The 7,762-nt window shown below is 35.2% G+C and overlaps 1 long non-coding RNA gene across 1 annotated transcript; it reads right to left on the bottom strand.

Annotated features, from left to right (window-relative positions):
- Positions 1-2,441: 2,441 nt before the first annotated feature.
- LOC138915335 (uncharacterized) lies at positions 2,442-6,381 on the bottom strand. Its single transcript, XR_011421142.1, has 2 exons — positions 6,300-6,381; positions 2,442-3,477 (listed from the first exon to the last, which is right to left on the bottom strand). It is a non-coding gene; the product is annotated as an uncharacterized lncRNA (long non-coding RNA).
- Between the last annotated feature and the right edge of the window lie 1,381 nt (positions 6,382-7,762).

The raw sequence follows: 7,762 nt of genomic DNA, 5'->3' as shown, positions 1-7,762 counted from the left end.
GTGGGGAAGGAAAGGAGGAATACGTGCAGCAGAGGACATTTTTGGGGCAGTGAAACTATTCGTTGTGATACCATAACAGTAGATACGCAACATAACGCAGGTATGAAACGCATAGTGCACATGCCACAGAACCGTAAAACATAAAGACTAAACCACAGCCTTCAGTTTATAATAATGTATTAATCTTGGTTCATCAGCTGTAACAAATATATCACTCTAATGTAAGATATCAATAATAGAATAATAAATAGAATAGGAAAATCTGTGGGAGGGGAGAGCAAGGTAAAAAATTCTCTGTACTTGTAAACCTAAAACTGCTCTAAAAATGTCTATTAAGTTTTTAAAAAGTTAGGAATCATGATCTGCAAGATTAATATTCATAAGTGGAAATAAGAGACACGCACTGAAGGCCATTGGATTTTAAAGACTGGAAGATCATTATTAGGGGATTACGGTATTTTTGTAGAAGTGATGGAACAGAAGCTGGTTCGTGAGAAGGGGTAGGATTTTAAGAGTCATAGAAGAGAGACAAGGATGTGCCAGACACAGAAAAGAGCATAACGTTTATTATTAAAATCATTTAATTCTGGTGATTTACTTTATTTTTATCCTTACTTATAAAGCAATAGACTCAGCCTCAAAATAAGTAAATTCATTCAACAAAACTCTGCTATTTTTAGTCCTAATCTACTGGAATCAAATGGATCAACAAAATCTTTTGCTCATTGTTCTTCTTCAGAATAGCCAGAGTACAAACTTCTTAAAGAGCATATTTTTGTAATACTAAAACTATCTCTTTCTTGTTTTTCCTATCTGGTTTTTTCTCAAATAAATGGGAAAGAATTTGGAGAGGGTATCCATATGCAAACACTGGTCGTTTATCGCAAACTTTGTTGAAACACATGTAACTCTTTATCCTACAGCTTAACATAATTTTTGAATTTCAAATTATTTTTTTGCTTAGTTATTCCGTGCGCTTTGCACAGTCAGCCATTTCAAATGCCATTGCAATTCACATCAGAATGAGGAGGCTGTGTGACCAGGGAATAACAGTAGTATTATTTCAATATCACAGTCATCTCTGGAGATGATTGGAAAGTGATGCAGCAGACACTGCGGAGCTGGAGAGACAAAGTAACAGGGTTACCAGGACTGTTCATTCCCCAGGAAAGGAAAAGCTGGGGGAAAAACACACACACACACAAGCATGCACACACGCACACACGCGCACAAGATAACATTCTTTACGTAAAGCAGAAAGAAAGCAGGATAAATATTACTGTCACTTCCACAAAGGTGCTGTGTTCAACTTGCAAAATGATTTATAATCCAAGTGAAATCTGGCACAGGATAGGATGTTGCCTCTTAAATTTCTTTTCCTGGTTTCACTTTGCTCTCCTGCCAACAGTGGTTACTTACATGGAAATATTTTCTTCCAAATTCAATTTCCATTCAGTGACCAGAAAGATACTTTTAAAACAAGTAGGACACAGGGATAAAGGTCCAAAGAAGGGAAGTAGAAGGAGTCTAGTTTGCATTGTATCTCTCTTTTCATTCTCTCCTTCAAAGGGTAACCATAATGGGTGACCTTTCCCCACTGAACGACCTAAGGAATCTGCAACCTAGAACTTCAGTGAAATCTTGCTGATTTCACTGGGAACTGGCTGATGGCCACATGTGTGAGTTAGGGGCAAACAGTTTCCTTGAGATCTATGTGGGTAAAAATAGTGATACTCAGGCTCCATATTAATCTTCTTCAGAAATCATTGCCCTGATTAATTTTCCTCTTTGTACTATTATCCACTATACATGTGCATATGCAGGGGATCAACATACATACTGAAGAAGAGAATAACAAAGATTTTCAGATATAAATTAAATGTGTAGCTTTTACATATACGAAAAGTTTGACATCAATATGCATACCATAGATTCTTAGTATTTTGGTTTAAATAAATATTGAACTAAATCAATATATGTGATAATATAATTCCTATACAAACGTTAGTACTTATTTTAAGCCCTAACAACAGTACATTTAAAAATATTCACAAAACAGGAGGTCAGCCCTGTGCCAAGTGGTTAAGTTTGCATGTTCCACTTCAGCAGCTCAAGGTTCACTGGTTTGGATCCTGGGCACAGACCTAGCACCGCTCACCAGGCCCTGCTGTGGTGGTATCTCATGTAGAAGAGCGAGAATGAACTACAGCTAGGACATACAACGATGTACTGGGGCTTTGGGGAGGAAAAAAAAAAAAAGGAAGATTGGCAACAGATCTTAGCTCAGGGCCAATCTTCCTCACCAAAAAAAGCAATATATATATATATTTGCAAAACAAATATAATTAACGTGAACATATCTTACCATTTGAGTCAGATTAACACTGGCCACACTAAAGGACATTTCTTGATATAATATAGATGTCAAACATGAAACAAACTGCAGTTATCAATACTTTAGTATAATTATAGGATTTTAACCAATGTTAATAATATAAAGTAGTATAATAATGTAAAATCAGGAACAAGACTAGGATGATAGCTAACATCATTTCCATTCAATATTGCACCAGATATTCTAGCAATGGAAATAAGACATATAAAATAAGGACAAGGCACAAAATTTGGAAAGGAAGAATAACACTGCCACTTTCATAGCTGATATGATTGTTTACACTAAAAATAATCCATAAGATAAATTATTCAATTATAATGAAACTTTTAGCATTGTTATTAAATAAAAGATCAATGATAAAATTTAATTATACTTTATATACCACCCACAGTTAGAAATGTTATTAAAAATACAAACCAGTCAGAATATTAGTACACAATATGAAGTATCATGAATAAGTCTCCCAAAAGTTATCAAGACCTTATGTAAGTACTATCAAACTACTTTAAAATATAAGAAAGGAGGCATATATAAATATATATTATATATAATTATAGTTATTATATTTATATAATATATGTCATATATAATTATATACTATACAACATTCTTAATTATTATATATATTATCAGGAATAAGTCTCCCCAAAATTATCAAGACCTTATGTAAGTACCATAAAACTATTTTAAAATAGAATAAAGGAGGCCTATATAAGTATATATTATATATACTTATAATGGTTATATTATATAATACATATTACATATTAATAATTAATATAATTATATATTATACAGCATTATTATTATATACATCAGGAATAAGTCTCCCAAAGGTTATCAAGACCTTTATGTAGGGGCCGGCCTGGTGACGCAGTGGTTAAGTTCACACATTCCGATTCTCGGCGGCCTGGGGTTCCCCAGTTCCAATCCCAGGTGCGGACATGGCACTGCTTGGCAAAAGCCATGCTGTGGCAGGCATCCCACGTATAAAGTAGAGGAAGGTGGGCATGGATGTTAGCTCAGGGCCGGTCTTCCTCAGCAAAAAGAGGAGGATTGCCAGTAGTTAGCTCAGGGCTAATCTTCCTCAAAAAAAAAAAAAAGACCTTTATGTAAGTACTATAAAATTTCTTGAAAATATATTGAATGAGGTTTATGTACATATATATTATTATATATTATTGCTGTTTATATTATTATAGCTATTATATATATTTTATAAATAGGAATATTCAGTACATTAAAAATGTTACTTCTCCCTGTACTGATTTAAAAAATCAATATGATTCCAATTAAGAGGGATAGTTTTGTGGATTTACCAAGCTGCCAATAAGATGGCTATCAGGAAGCTAAGGTCTGAGAACAGTGAAAACACTTCTATTATTGAAGAATCAGAAACAACGTCTTCTTGATTTCCAGAATTATTATAACGCTGAATTGATAAAAATCTGATCTTGGCAGAGATTAAGAGAAAGGACCAAAGAATAGCATAGGAAGCCTAGAAATAGACCTGCATAAACTGGGAGTACAAGATACAAAGATTCGATAGTGAAGAATGGTAAATAAGTTATGTACCATTTAATAATGCCAGGACAATCTGCTACCTATACAGAAACAAGTTTTAAAAAATCCCTACTTTAGATTAAGAAAAATCAATTCTAGATGGAACAAATAACATGCGTAAAAGAAAAAAACTTGTAGAAGAAATTATACAGAACCTCTTTAAGATGGTGGGTTTGAGATGATTTCTTTTTAAGCATTATACAAAGAGTGGAAACAATATCAGCGATATTTGGTAAATTGAAGAACTTCTGCTTATTAAAAGTCACGAGAAATAGCATAAGTGTGTAAGGGCAAGCCCCAAACTGGCAGATGATATCTGTAATACATAACACCAAAGAAAAGATTGAGCTCAGAATATGTAAAGAAATCCTACAAAGCAACACGAATAACATCAATCTGCACCCAAAATGAGCAAGTGTTTCACAAATATGGGAAAAGAAATGGACAATCACAAAAGAAAAAAATGCTCTATTTTATTACTAATCAGGGAAACACAAATTAGAACCACTTTTAGTTTCATTTCACACACAAAAAAATTGGCAACATTTAAAACACCTACCAATAGCAAGAATTAGCAAGAGTATGTCACAATTATAACTCTCATATACTGTTGGTGGAGAAACAAATTGGGAGAAAAACTTGAAAAATTACCTGCCATATTTTAATAATGTAGCTTTTTGTAATCTGTCCCTTTCACTGCTATATATACTTTATAAAAATTCTTACACACAGGCACCAAAACACGTACACAGGAATGTTTTTAGCAGCATTGTTCATATTATTGATACATTTAAAATCATTCAATATTAGATTATTAGAGAAGATAAATACACTATAGGTATATTCACATATTGGAACACAATGTAGCAATGAAAATGACCTACATCTATACACAACAGCAGGGAAGAATCTTTTAAATATAATACTGTGCAAAAAACAAGTACTTTTCCATTTATATTTGGCTACAAAAACTGTTTAAGGATACATAAACGTATGTTAAAACTATAGAACAAACAAGGGGCTGAGGGACACAAACATCACGGTGACAATTCATTTATAAGAAAGAGAAATGCAATCAGGAAGGGGCATGTGGAGCTTTTAAGATATTTTTATTTCTTAAGCTGGATGATGGCTATACTGATGTTTATTATAAATTTCATTTGTCTTCTTTAAACTGTAAATGTGATTTATATATACTCGTGTGTAATATATTTCAAAATACAAAAACTTAAAGAAAAATCTAATTTAGTATATGTATAAGTTCCACATTTAAATAAGCCAGAAGATTTCACATCTTGTTTTCTTTTTAATTTTAAATAAGTTATTTGTATAAAACTATACTCATTGTAGAAATTTTGGAAATACAGAAAAGTACAAATATACTTAAAATCCCCCTAAACCATGTTGCCCAGATAGAGGTTAAGTTATGCCAGATGGTTAAGTTACGAGCCTTTTAAAATGCTAATACACACGTTAAAAAAAATCTGCTATACAGAAGAATTCCAAATAATTTAAGTAACAACTCCCTGCTCAAGGAAATGGAGCTTAACCACACATCCTATAAGAGTAAGGTACATTTAGTGACTTGCTTCCTAAGAGTGGACTATGAAAATGGAAGAAAAAGAGTATATTTACAGTGGAGACACTTGGCAAATACGACCTCTGCCAGGTGGTCCAGGTGAGCATCATCACTGAACATTCATGCCGATTGTTGACACATGGCCCCTTGATATGGTGTCTTAAGGATAGTATTTCACCTCTGTGGTCTTCCTCCTCAGAACCCATAATCCCCATCTAAACATAACAAAAACATCAGACAAATCCCAACTGAGCGACCTTCTACTAAATGCCTGAGCAGTACTCCTCAAAACTGCCAAGGTCATCAAAAACAAGTAAAGTCTGATTAACTGTCAGAGCCCAGGGTAGCCTAAGACACTAAGACGGAAGACCAAACATGGTGTGGCATCTGGGAAAGGAAAAAGTATTAAGGAAATGTGCCGGAGGCCGTCCTGCAACTGCTGTAGCCCAGTGACAAAGTCGGGGCACAGGAAGCATGGGAGTTGCAAAGCAACCCCGGCAGGAAGGGCCGAGGGTCCTCCTTGCTCATTCTGCTGTTACTAGTTGCTGTGTTAGCTCTCTTCATGACGCTTGTGCTTACCTAGGGGAATCTGATAGGAAAGGTGAATCTCACTGTAATAGACAAGAAAGACCCTCTTCTGACTAACACTCCTTCAACATCCCCAGGGCCCTGCTGAAGAAAGAGGATTAAAAGGTCAGACGTCTCAGTGTGGGAGTTATATAAGAGGATGTGGGGACCTGTATGTGCCTGGTCTAGACGTACCTTGGCTCACTTTTACCCCAGGGCTTGTTCCGTACAGCATAACCTGAGTCTCGTCCCCTGCAAAGAATACTGCAGAGATCTATAAATATTAACTGCACTTACCCAGAAAATGAGAAGAACAACTCTTTACCAAAACTGAATGAGGGAAGTAACCTAATGACTCAAATAAATTAAGGAAGTAAAATGATATCATGGGGAAAAACCCAGCTATTTCAGGGGAGAAAATAGATGTATCCCAGACGTTTACGTAATCCTAAAAATGTATATAAACGCACGCTTGACAATAAAGACTTCAGACTTGCTTTCACCAACCTGGTGTGCAGTCTCATTCCCTTCCCCTCGCCGATGCCGTTCATACCTCAGGAACCTGGACTCCGCTGGAGCTGGACTCCGGCAGAAATGTTAATAAAATCCAAATAAAGTACAGGGTTTCATTAATAGTAATGTATCAATATTGGTTTATTAGTTGTAAGAAATGCACCATGCTGATGTAAGATTTTAAGAATAGAGGAAACTGGGTGTGGAGGGTATGAGCTTTCTCTGTACCAACTATCTTCACAGATTTCCTATGAATCTAAAACTATTTTAACATAAATATTAAAAAAAAAAGATCAACATCATACTGGACATGATGTTTTTCTTGTTTTTCCTATGTTCATTTTACACATTGCTTCCCACCTGTTCTCATATCACAGTTCAAATCATCATTTCTCAGGGAAGACTTTTCTGGCCTTGGACTATTTCCATGTATTCTATTATATGCACTCATATATGCTCTCAACATTATATTTATTTAGTAACCAGTTGATTAATATTTGTTTTCTCCACTAGATGGTAAGCTCCATGAAATCCGACAGAATCTTTTTTCAATCACCAGGAAAGCTTCAGCATCTGACAGAACCTGCTTATTAAATATTTATGAATGAATATAAGGACCCAGGAAGGGGAGCAACATGATTTTAAGGCATAGGTTTTTGTGTTGTTAATTCAGACATCTAGCAGCCCATGTTACAAGGGAAAAAGTTAGAGTACGTAGAGCTACAGAAAGAAAAGTTCATGCCTGGGCCAGATGAACCGGGGCAAGCACTCAAATAATTACACAATTCTCCTTACTTTTGTAGTTTAATGGATTTTTGGTGAAGTCACAATACTTGTCCTCAGACTAAAAAGTTGGAGTGAGAAATTCCAGGTTTCAATTTTGCTGTATGGTACACTGGTCCCTGACATGGGAAACAACTGCACAAATGAGAAACAGGTTTCTGTTATATTCCTGGATAGACGTAATTAATGGTCAGGAGTCTATAATCCTATATCGTATGCATTGTCACCTCAGAGCTAGAGGGGGTAACCCCTAAGCAATGAGGCCACTGCCGTGCCCAACGCCTTAATAACCCTTAAGGAATCACGCTTAGGAAGTACAGTATCTATTTATAGGATGCTTCATATCAATATTCTAGGCTAAT

Source organism: Equus caballus, chromosome 8 (genome assembly GCF_041296265.1).
Source record: "Equus caballus isolate H_3958 breed thoroughbred chromosome 8, TB-T2T, whole genome shotgun sequence".
Classification (NCBI taxonomy): Eukaryota; Metazoa; Chordata; class Mammalia; order Perissodactyla; family Equidae; genus Equus; species Equus caballus.
Note: the sequence above shows the minus strand (reverse complement) of the source record. Positions and strands in the feature narration are given on the sequence as shown.